Raw genomic sequence first — 12952 nt, 5'->3', positions numbered from 1 at the left:
AATATATTTTTTTAAAAAAGTAAATTTAAAAAGGAGAAATTTTAAAATCTCTTCCACTACTATTTACACAGTAAACTAAGAAGTTATTATTCAGACATTAAAGCTCACCATTAATGAGACACCATAAAGAAAAAGAAAGTTACTTTTACTTGAGATACATGCATTGCAGTAATGGCCAGCATGTTTCTCTCCTACTAGTTTTTCTGAAAAGCAACCAAGTTGGTTCTGTTTAAAAGAAAGTAAAAGTTTTTAAGAGAAACTCCCTAAATGTGGCTTAGAGAGTGCTCTGGGAAAAAAATACAGTGGGAAATGCCCTTCAGATACCTAGGAACTATACTTAAAAACCAATGTATCAGGCCTCAAAAGATAGAAATACAAAAGGATTGCCTCAAGACCTTAAATGACTTTTAGAAATTATTAGAGGACATTAATTAGTTAAGACCTTATCTAAAAATCTTTACAGGAGAAATGACAACTTTATTCAATATACTTAGGAATCCTAAGAAAAAAAATTTTTTTTAAAATATATTTTATTGATTTTTTACAGAGAGGAAGGGAGAGAGATAGAGTTAGAAACATCGATGAGAGAGAAACATCGATCAGCCGCCTCCTGCACATCTCCTACTGGGGATATGCCGGCAACCCAGGTACATGCCCTTGACCGGAATCGATCCTGGGATCCTTCAGTCCACAGGCCGACGCTCCATCCACTGAGCCAAACCGGTTTCGGCAGAAAATTTTTATTAAGTGTATGCAAAGACCTAATTTTGTGGCTCGCTATAACAGCAGTTTGCAACCATCTAAAAAATATAAATGCCAATTGGTTTGGGGGTATCTAGTAATTCCTATCTTCCCTAAATCAAGGACACTTAAAAGTAAATAATTTTGCCCTAACCGGTTTGGCTCAGTGAATAGAGCATCAGCCTGCGGACTGAAGGGTCCCAGGTTCAATTCCGGTCAAGGACTTGTACCTTGGTTGTGGGCACATCCCCAGTGTGGGATGTGCAGGAGGCAGCTGATTGATGTTTCTAATTCTCTATCCCTCTCCCTTCCTCTCTGTAAAAAAATCAATAAAATATATATATTTTTTAAAAGTAAATAATTTTGCCTCCCTAACCAAAGCTTATGTCTATATACTCAAAAAGACTAATAGCAGCCAATTAGTGTCATTTACTGTCCACACCCTAGGACAGATAAAGTTAGAAAATAAACCTTATTTCAGACTAAAATTGGCAAATTGAAATAAGTGTATGTGGCAGGGGAACTAATAGTAGAAGGTTACCAGAGGCTTACTATTGTCGCAAAGGCTTGTCTCTCACCTGGAGACTACTCAGAGGCTTACTATTGTCGCAAAGGCTTGTCTCTCACCTGGAGACTACTCATTATGGAAGTATTTTACCCGTGTTTGTGCTGACATTAAACCAGCCTATGTTCAAGGAGTGTATTAGCTGCCACATTAAAGGAGATGTTACTCTCTGGTCAGCAAAAGGGGGCTGTTTTAACTGTGGTAAACTAGGGCATTTTGCTAAACACTGTAATGTTAGAAGTAGAAGTCAAAAGGCTACAGGGAATAGAAACAAGCAGCCTGGACTATGCCCAAGATGCAGGAGAGGAAAGCATTGGGTAAATGAATGCCACGAGAGTGTATGGTCCCCTTCCTGCGGGTTTGATGGGACTAATTTTAGGGAGAAGCAGTCTAACTTTGAAAGGGTTTCAAGTTCTCCCTGGGGTGATAGATCAGGATGATACTGGATAAATTAAAGTAATGGCACAAACAATTAATACTATAAATCAGGTATTACCAGAAACAAAAATAGCACAAATTCAAGGTCAGGCAATAGCAGAAAGAGCCAATCCTATTCTTAAAAAGCAATTACAAAAACAAAAAGGGGGAGAAGGATGTTATGTGTTAAATTTTTTGAATTACAATGTAGAAAGCTGTACAGCGGCCAAAAGGCATCGGACCTCCAGTGCAATAGCCTGGGTGGAAAGGATGCACAAACCAGACAAGAGTTTTACCAGATCCAGTAATGACATGGGGAAGAGGTTGTGTTTTGTATCTTTCCAGAAGGAGCAGCGCAGCCAGTTTGGGTGCCAGAGAGTTACGTGCATCACCACAATGTACCCAGAAAAGCTCCTTGTGCCTTCATTCAGAAGACGGAGAGTTGCCCCGATGACAGCAATGCAGAAGAAGAAAACGAAGGCTACGTAAGGGGCCAAGGTACCAACATGGGGTCAGCTGAAGAAGTTAATGACTGAGGCCCAGCAGATGGAAGAAAAGCAAGAAGTGGAAGCTACTCAACCATGTTTCTGGCTATGCTAGCATTGGTTAGCTGCCAGTCTTCTGTAAAGTCTTGCGCAGCCAAGTCTGAGGACTCTGAATAAATATGTACCAGCAGCAAAAGAAACTTTCATTTTGTAGCTAAAAATGTTAACATGTCAGTAGTTTGATTTCTTTCTTATTGCTGTGTTGCACTGGCATTGTTTTGTTATTGTTTTAATAGCCAGAGCTTTGTTCTTGATGTTCAAGTTTTACTTTTACTGTAATAGCTTTAAAAAAGGGGGGAGATGTAAGAAGCGGCTATAGGGTCAAGCTTCAGACTGACCTGTGGCAGGGCCACAAACAAGTCCCAGCTTGGAGGGCACAGCCCTCTTAGCATAATTAAGCTTAACCTTAAGCCCTCCCTAGTTCCTTCCTAGGTAGCTGATGGGCTGTGGGAGGAGCAGCAAGTACTGCCAAAACAAGGTGAAACTCACAAGAACATTGTAAACATGTTGACCACTACGCTTTTTTTAAAAAAAAATATTTTATTGATTTTTTACAGAGAGGAAGGGAGAGGGATAGAGTCAGAAACATCGATGAGAGAGAAACATCAATCAGCTGCCTTCTGCACACCCCCCACTGAGGATGTGCCCGCAACCAAGGCACATGCCCTTGACCGGAATCGAACCTGGGACCCTTCACATTGCAGGCCAACGCTCCATCCACTGAGCCAAACCGGCCAGGGCCACTACGCTTGTTTTGATCTGACTATAAAATAAAGCCTCAGCTTGCAGGCTAGATCTTTCTGTGTCCTCATCCAGGCATAGTAGATCTGCCGAGCCCCCAGCTGTATTCTGTATTCTCTTTGTCTGTCTTCTTTAATCCTTCACCACCCCTCCTCGGGTTCACCTTTGGCCATGCTGGCATGGCACAAAAAATATATTTAAAAAATATACAAAAGGAAAAAATGATACGACTGTATATTCATCTGAAATTCAACAATTGCCAATTAGCCAATATTATTTCATCTCCTCCTCCTCCTCTCTCTCTCCCTCTCTCTCTCTCTCTCTCTCACTCACACACACACACACACACACACACACACACACACACACCATCTCTTCCACATACATATACACATACTAAATTATACTGAAGCATGTAAGAAGACTTTTAAACCCCCCTTTTAAAAACTCTAAATTACAGGTCATAAATGGAAAAATATTCTATTCAATAGCAAACAATTCAGCAACTTCTAGCACTTCTTAGGGCTTTTACTTACATAAAGCATAAATTTTTATAGAGCAAGATTATCATACAGGCTAACTCAAATTTCATGTTGTGTTACAAAAGCAGATATTTAATAATAGAGTTGAAAAATAACTCATCTACTAGCAATGTACATAATTTAAATGGTAATCAAAGCCATCATCTACCCGCATACACTAATCTCAAAATTAATGAGACAAAGGGAAAAAAGGTGCATGTGGCAATTTAGAAAAATATGTGACTTTCAAAATCGATAATCAACTGAACAATGTGATTAAAATGCACAAGAATTGAAAGTAGTTTTCCCTAAATTTATATTACTTCTAGTAAAATGTCAGTTTTCATGAAAAAGAAAATTTTGTTTTACACAAGAGATTAATATCAACCTGGTTTCTGTGTGTGTTCTATTTTTTTTTAATCTTTATTGTTGACAGTATTACAGATATCCCCCTTTTTCCTCCCATTGCCCCTCCACCCAGTTCATACCCCACCCCAGGCCTTTATCACTCTATTGTCTGTGTTCACAGGTAATGCATATAAGCATGTAAGTTCTCTGGTTAATCTCTTCCCACACCTCCCCCGCTTTGTGATTCATCAGTCTGTTACATGTTTCCATGCCTCTGGCTCTATTTTATTCATCAGTTTATTTTGTTCATTAGATTCCTTGTTCATTTATTTTGATTTTTAGATACAATTGTGGGTAGATTTGCATTTATTATTCATATTTTTATCTTTTATTTCTTCTTCTTCTTAAAGAAAACTCTCTAACATTTCATGCAATACTGGTTTGTTGGTGATGAACTCCTCTAGCTTGTCCTTGTCTGGGAAGCTCTTTATCTGACCTTCAATGCTAAATGATAATTTTGCTGGGTAGAGAAATCTTGCTTGTAGGTCCTTGCTTTTCATCACTTTGAATACTTCTCGCCACTCCCTTCTGGCCTGCAAAGTTTCTGTTGAGCAATCAGCTGTCAGTCATATGGGCACTCCCTTATACATAAGTATAGGAACAATGACCCTGCAAGCAACCCTATCTGGGAGAAAGCTTTCCCCAAGTTTTTGCTCTGATGCCAGACAATCCAGTTCTCCACTGTATATCCCGAATCCCCCCTCTCCCCCCAACCCAGCCATTGCCCCAGCGCTGGAGCCCAGAGGGATCAAGTTCAAATAAGTCCATGTACCAGCCCTTTAAAGAGGGACTGCCTGGGTCTTCAGCAGCCTCCGTTTCACTTATCACAATCCCACTGGTTTTTATAGACCGAAGTTAAAGGGACTTCTCTTCCCAGCTCTGGAACCCTGGGCTGGGGGTCTGGTGTGGGGCTGGGACCCCTTGCTTCTCATAGGAAACCTCTGCAGTGGAGATATCCCTCTCAATTAAAAACACACCACACATGGGTGTCGGACCAGCCCGTTCTGTGCCTCCACCCCTCCTATCAGTCTGGATATATTTCTTCTTTACTTCTCCAGTTGTAGGACATCCATTCAGCTAAATTTCAGGTGGTTCTGAATGAGGGTTATTCTGTATTTTAGTTGTAATTTTGATGTGGTTGTGGGAGGCCATGAGTACCCGCATTTATCTACACTTCCATCTTGGTTCTTCGGTTCTATATTTTAAGAATTCTGTCAGTTATATCATTACTTTCTTCTTGGAAAAGTATTGCTATACCCAATGCCTACTCTCAGGGCTATAGCTGAAAATATCTGGAATTTACTTCCTTCAGTCTCATTCAGCCCCAAGTGAGTTAAGACCTACTGAGGACCACATTCCTGCTTACAACACAAGGCCCCTATAGGGTCTTGCAGAATGTTCCCAGAGGAACACATGCAAAGTTACAAGCAGTTGTCACAGAGAAGAATTCTAGCATTATTCAAGGCATCTGGAGGGATGCAGGACACAAAATCTAGACAGCTAAATAACTAAGAGTAAATGCAGACCACTGATAGAAATATGGGGAAACTTTAATGACCCCCTATGCCAGTGATGGCGAACCTTTTGAGCTCAGCATGACAGAATTTTGAAAAACCCTAACTTAACTCTGGTGCCATGTCACATATAGAAATTTTTTGATCTTTGCAACCATAGTAAAACAAAGATTTATATGTTTGATATTTATTTTATATATTTAAATGCCATTTAACAAAGAAAAATCAACCAAAAAAATGAATTCGTGTCACCTCTGACACGCGTGTCATAGGTTCGCCATCACTGCCCTATGCCAATCTGCCCATTTTGGATCTGGTCTGTCAGCTGAGCGCCCTGTGACAGGGGACCTGAGAAAAGTCCTACAAAGACCAACTGATGGGAGCCCTCCTTTCTGTGGATAAATTATGTTCCATATTCATACCTTTCAACATGAGTGAGTTTGAAAGATGGTAAGTTTAGGGTTTGCAGCTTTTAAAAATTCTACATTTTCCAGATAAAAACCTCTACCACACACAAGGGCATCACCATGGATTTAATAGTTAATAATTTCAGGTAGATAATAGGACAATCAGCAATTAACCAAAATAATTCCAAAAATATTGAAATGCAACTAAGACAGACCTGTGGCCTTTCTTCTCCTTGCTGCTTCTAAAAACCTAAAACAGCAACACTGGAATCCCTACTTCTCAGGGAGACAAAACAAAACTGAGACCCACAGGGCCAGGGAAATATGCTAGGCTTCCACACAAGCCTTCTGGGCAGAAGAGCAGAGTGTGGGCATTGGCTCCAAAGCAAAGGTCAGAATCTTAGGATTATTTTAAAACTTCATGCTGCAAGTGTTCAACCTATCATTTACTGGTATGGGAAGCTACATCACTAAGATCTTGCTGCCTATAGACACACATAAAATATAAAACCTATATGCATAGAGTATAATTCCTTAATCCAGATGTGAAGAAATCCAAAGTTATGATTCCCACAGCAATTGTACTCTTGGCAAACCCATATACATGTATTTTATATTACTTCAGATGGTAGTGACCTTAAAAGAAATCTCCATACCTAATTACAAAGAACAACTCCCAGACAGAGCAGAGATTACAAATCTATCTTCTTTCAGGGACAGTGGAGCACGTTCTTTGAAACAATTAACAAAGGTTAGACCAAGCACTGAAGAATGTGCTGGAAGAAATAATCCTGACCTGGCCTGAAGGACAGACAACTTAACAGGGTTTCCTCTAAACTCTCATTTCCAATTTTCAAAGACAACCAGCTGTTTGATGTGTAAAATATTTCATTTCAAATATTACTGAAAAACATTTGCATTGTGATTCCATTTTATAGATTTCAAAAACATGAAAAATTAAATACCTTAAGGATATAAACTATGTGGTTCAAGTATGAAGAAGATATAAAACTCAGGTTACTTCTGAAAGAGGAAGCAGTAGAATCAGGAACAGAATCACAGAGAACTTCAAAGGCAATGATAATCTTTCCTTAAACTAGGCATTTGGGCACGTGAGTATCCACTGCCCTATTATTCTGTATACCTTACACATATTTTACATTTATTATTTTGTAACTTCTCAGTATTTAATAAAAGACCACAATTTTAAAGTAAGACTGTACAGAATTCATGTAAACACATATGTAGTCTTTTAATACTAGATTCAATTTCTGCCACAGAAAACCTGTTTGATTCTATCACATCCTTCTAGATCAGGGGTGGGCAAACTTTTTGACTCGAGGGCCACAATGGGTTCTTAAACTGGACTGGAGGGCCTGAACAAAAGCATGGATGGAGTGTTTGTGTGAACTAATATAAATTCAAAGTAAACATCTACACTAATAAAAGAGAAAAATGGTAATTGGCGTACGGCGATACCATTTTCATTGGCTAATCAGGGCTATATGCAAATTAACTGACAACTAAGATTGGCAGTTAACGGCCAACTAAGATTGGCAGTTAACTGCCAACAAGATGGCGGCTAATTTGCATATGTAGGCACAATGCAGGGAGGCGAAAGGGAAAGCAGGAAGAAGTCCCCTGCCACTGACAGTGATCGGAAACCCAGGGGGGAGCTAAGAGCTGGGGGGCAGGGCAAAGGCGGCCCTGGGGCCGCCTTTGCCCTGCCCCCCAGCCATGATCGGAGAATCAGGCGCCTTTGCCGCCCTGGCCAGTGATAGCAGGAAGTAGGGGTGGAGCCAGCGATGGGAGCTGGGCACGGTCGAAGCTGGCAGTCCCAGGAGCTAGGGGTCCCTTGCCTGGGCCTAAAGCGAAGCCCATGATCGCGGCGCCCCCCGCTGCCACTGCAGGTCCCCGCTGCCCGGGCCAGACGCCTAGGCCAGAGGCGTTAGGCCTGGGCAGGGGCGGAGCCTGCAACCGCGGGGAGCTGGGGGTCCCCTGCCCAGGCCTGACACCTCTGCCAGAGGCCTCAGGCCTGGTCAAGGGGCTGATCCGGTGATTGGTGATCGCAGGGTGATGAGGGTCAACTCCTCTGGCTGAGGCATCAGGCCTGGGTGGGAGGCAGAGCCGGGGATTGGGGGGATATGATGGTCCCTTTGCCCAGGCCTGAAGCCTGGGTCAGAGGCGTCAGGCTTGGGCGGGGGGTGGAGCAAGCGATCAGAGGGAGATGGGGGTCCCCTGCCCAGGCATGATTCCTGGGCCAGAGGCCTCAGGCCTGGGCGGGGGCCAGAGCCAGTGATCGGGGGGAGATGGGGGTCCCCTGTCCAAGCCTGACACCTCTGGCGGAGGCGTCAGGCCTGGGCAAGGGGCCGATCAGGCGATCGGTGGGTGATTGGGGTCAACGCCTGAGGGCTCCCAGTATGTGAGAGGGGGCAGGCTAGGCTGAGGGACACTCTCCCCCCCCACCCACCCAGTGCACGAATTTCGTGCACCGGGCCCCTAGTCATTACATAAAAGGGTACGGTCTTTTTTTTTTTTAGTTTTATTCATTTCAAACGGGCTGGATCCGGCAGGCCGTAGTTTGCCCACGGCTGTTCTAGATATTTACTTGCTAGGAGTTTGCAAAATCCTTGATTTTCATCTTTTCTTCTGAAGTTGCATTAACAAGGAAATTCATGGAGGTAGGAAGGGCTTACAGCAAAGGGCAAAGCACTCTGATCAAATTCACTGAAAACAATTATCATTCATTTCAGGGAGCGTCAGTAAAGAGGGTACTTGCCAGAACTAAGAGCAAAAAGGTTTGCATAAGATAATTGAGAGCACTGCAGGAGGAATGATGTGATTTGAACGATAATATGTTTTTCCATTATTTTTAACTGATAAAAATTCAATGAAACCCTGGTTGAACCTCAGCTCTCAATTCTTTTGCGATACAAAAATTAGAATGAATCCTGTTGAGCACTTGCCTGTCAGAGCCAATTCTGCATGTGGCGGGCAGCTGTGAGTTCAAGGACAGTACCAACATATCCCTCCCTACGAGGCAAAAGTTGAAAAGTCCCAGGCTTATCATACTTAATGATGAAAGACTAAATACTTTCTTCCTAAAATCAGGAACAAGACAAAATACATCTGCTTCTACCACTTTTATTTAACACTGTACTGGGAATTATAGCCAGTGCAATAAGAAAAAGAAATAAAAGATTAGAAAGAATAAAATTGTCTGTATTCATAGAAAACAATTTTTATGTGGAAAATCCAATTGAATCTATAAAAGAGCTACTAGAATAAATGAGCATAACCAGGTTGACAAAGAAGATCAATGTATAAAAATCAATCATATTTCTATATACTAGCAACAAATAATCAAAAATATAAAGTTAAGTTCTGGCTGGTTGCTCAGTGGTTAGAGCATTAGCCTACGAACCCAAGACTCACGGGTTTGATTCCCTGTCAAGGGCACATACCTCAGTTGCAGGTTCGATCCCCAGCCCTGGTCAGGGTGCGTGCAGGAGACAGTCAATGTGTCTCTCTCACATTGATGTTTCTTTCTTTCTCTTTCTCTTTGTCTCTCTCACTCTCCCTCATTCTCTCTCTCACTCTCCCTCCCTCTCTCCCTCTCTCCCTCCCTTTCACTCCCTCTCTAAAGATTAATGGGGGGGAAAAAAACCTCCAGTAGGGATTTTTTTAAAAGTATAAATTTTAAAAAACATTTCAATAGCATCCAAAAATATAAAATACATGGGCATAACGGTGACAAAAAAATGTACAAGATTTACCCAGTGAAAACCACAAAATATTACCAAGAGAAAGAAAAGAAAACCTAAATAAATGAAGACTATAGTATGTGCATGGGTTGGAAGACGCAAACATTGTTAAGATGACGATTCTCCCCAAATTGATCTATATGTTCAATACAATTCCAATTAAATTCTCAAACAGACTTTTTAGAATAGCTAACAAGCTGATTCTAAAATCAATATAGAGCCCTGGCCGGTGTGCTAGCCAGCAAACAAAAGGGTCACGAGTTCGATTCCCAGTTAAGGGCATGTACCTGGGTTGCAGGTCCAAACCCTAGGCCCCAACAAGGCTCATGCAGGAGGCAACCAATTGATCTTTCAATTAATCTCTCTCTCTCTCTGTCTCTCTCTGTCTCTGTCTCTCCACTTCCCCTTCCTCCCCTCCCTTCCACTCTCTAAAAAAGCAATGGAAAAAATGTCCTTGGGTAAGGACTAAAAAAATTAAAATTAACATAGAAATGAAAGCACCTCAAACAGCCAAATCTGGAAAAAGAATAGCAAAGTTGAAGGACTTATACTATCTGACTTCAAGTCTTCTTATAAAACTATAGTAATCAAGTCAGTGTAATATTGGCATCAAGATAGACCAGTGGGTGGGAGGAACCAAGATGGCGGCATAGGTTAACGCCGGAGTTTGCTGCTTTGAACAACTACTTCAAAAGTGAAACTAAAAGACAGAACGGACATCACCCAAAACCACTGGAACGCTGGCTGAGTGGAAGTCCTACAACTAGGAGGAAAGAGAAACGCATACGGACACTCAGAGGAGGCGCAGTGCTGAAGTCAAATTCTGAGGTGCGGAGTGCGCGCGCGGAGCGGGCTGGCGGCGGAGGGCGCAGTTGGCGTTTTCAATCGGGAGGGAGTCGCAGACTCTGAGCTCCAGATCCGGGCGAGTCTTTAGGGACCCAGACTCAAATGGGAGAAGTGGGACTGCCTGGCTTCGGTCAGAGCGAGTGCAGCTTTCTCTCCGAGCTTTGCAGCGGGTGCTGGGACTCAGAGAGGCAGAGCCCCTGGGGACAGGACTGAGAGCCGCCATAACTGCTCTCTCCGGCCCACCCTGTTGATCCTGTGCGACCGCCCCGCCCAAGCCCTGCACAGAGGCATTTGCCGGATAGCCTCAGGCAAACGCCAGATTAGCACCTCCCTAGAGGACAGAAGTTCTCTCACTGCTGACACAGCTGATTCTCATAGCCACTTGGCCTGGAGGTCAAACCCTCCCTGGAATTAGCTACAACAATCAAGATTTAACTATAAAACCACGAACAAAGACCACTAGGGGGTGCACCAAGGAAGCATAACAAAATGCGGAGACAAAGAAACAGGACAAAATTGTCAATGGAAGATCTAGAGTTCAGAACCACACTTTTAAGGTCTCTCAAGAACTGTTTAGAAGCCGCCGATAAACTTAATGAGATCTACAAGAAAACTAATGAGACCCTCGATGTTATATTGGGGAATCAACTAGAAATTAAGCATACACTGACTGAAATAAAGAATATTATACAGACTCCCGACAGCAGACCAGAGGAGCGCAAGAATCAAGTCAATGATTTGAAATGCGAGGAAACAAAAAACACCCAACCGGAAAAGCAAAATGAAAAAAGAATCCAAAAATGCGAGGATAGTGTAAGGAGCCTCTGGGACAGCTTCAGGCGTACCAACATCAGAATTATAGGGGTGCCAGAAGATGAGAGAGAGCAAGATATTAAAAACCTATTTGAAGAAATAATCACAGAAAACTTCCCTCACCTGGTGAAAGAAATGGACTTACAGGTCCAAGAAGCGCGGAGAACCCCAAACAAAAGGAATCCAAAGAGGACCACACCAAGACACATCATAATTAAAATGCCAAGAGCAAAAGATAAAGAGAGAATCTTAAAAACAGCAAGAGAAAGAAACTCAGTTACCTACAAGGGAATACCCATACGACTGTCAGCTGATTTCTCAACAGAAACTTTGCAGGCCAGAAGGGAGTGGCAAGAAATATTCAAAGTGATGAATACCAAGAACCTACAACCAAGATTACTTTATCCAGCAAAGCTATCATTCAGAATTGAAGGTCAGATAAAGAGCTTCACAGATAAGGAAAAGCTAAAGGAGTTCATCACCACCAAATCAGGATTATATGAAATGCTGAAAGGTATCCTTTAAGAAGAGGAAGAGGAAGAAAAAGGTAAAGATACAAATTATGAACAACAAATATGCATCTATCAACAAGTGAATCTAAGAATCAAGTGAATAAATAATCCGATGAACAGAATGAACTGGTGATTATAATAGAATGAGGGACACAGAAAGGGAATGGACTGACTATTCTTGGGGGGGAAAGGGGTGTCGGAGATGCGGGAAGAGACTGGACAAAAATCGTGCACCTATGGATGAGGACAGTGGGTGGGGAGTGATTGCGGATGGTGGGGCGGGAACTGGGAGGAGGGGAGTTATGGGGGGAAAAAAGAGGAACAAATGTAATAATCTGAACAATAAAGATTTAATTAAAATAAATAAATAAATAAATAAAAATAAAAAAATAAAAAAATAAAAAAATAAAAAAGATAGACCAGTGGTGCCATAACGGGTTTGGCTCAGTGGATAGAGCATCAGCCTGTGGACTGAAGGGTCCCAGGTTCGATTCCGGTCAAAGGCATGTACCTTGGTTGTGGGCACATCCCCAGTAGGAGGTGTGCAGGAGGCAGCTGATCGATGTTTCTCTCTCATTGATGTTTCTAACTCTATCCCTCTCCCTTCCTCTCTTAAAAAAATCAATAAAATATTTATTTAAAAAAAAAAAAAGACCAGTGGTCAGCAAACTCATTAGTCAACAGAGCCAAATATCAACAGTACTACGACTGAAATTTCTTTTGAGAGCCAAATTTTTTTAACTTAAACTATATAGGTAGGTACATTGTTATTAACTTAATTAGGGTACTCCTAAGCTGGCCTTTGCTAAAAACTTCCTCAATCTGATTGAGGTACGTTCGCTGAGGTCGACCCCTTCCAACTCTCCCATCCACACTCATCTTGTATACTTGTTTCGTCTATCTCCTTTCGTTCATCCTCTCTATATGTCCACCCCCCACTTCTTCTAACGCCACTTCTTCAAAATAGACTCGCCCAGGCCGAAATCCGACTTCTGCGCATGGGCCACGAAGTTTCAATCGCACTGTACGTGCGCACCTGCATGTGGTGTTTTCATGTGGGCGCGCACGTACAGTGCGATTGAAACTTCGTGGCCCATGCACAGAAATCGGTATTTTGTGGAAGAGCCACACTCATGGGGCCAAAGAGCCGCATGTGGC

The 12952-nt window shown here is 42.3% G+C and overlaps 1 protein-coding gene across 2 annotated transcripts in view; it reads right to left on the bottom strand.

Moving 5' to 3' along the window:
• The window catches only part of DIS3L2 (DIS3 like 3'-5' exoribonuclease 2), a 325776-nt gene that overhangs the window by 303560 nt on the left and 9264 nt on the right, over positions 1–12952 (bottom strand). The window lies entirely within an intron of this gene.

The sequence above is a fragment of the Myotis nattereri genome (assembly GCF_964212035.1).
Source record: "Myotis nattereri genome assembly, chromosome: 7".
In the NCBI taxonomy this organism is placed as follows: Eukaryota; Metazoa; Chordata; class Mammalia; order Chiroptera; family Vespertilionidae; genus Myotis; species Myotis nattereri.
The sequence above is the reverse complement of the archived record's forward strand: the minus strand, read 5'-3'. Positions and strand labels throughout refer to the sequence as shown.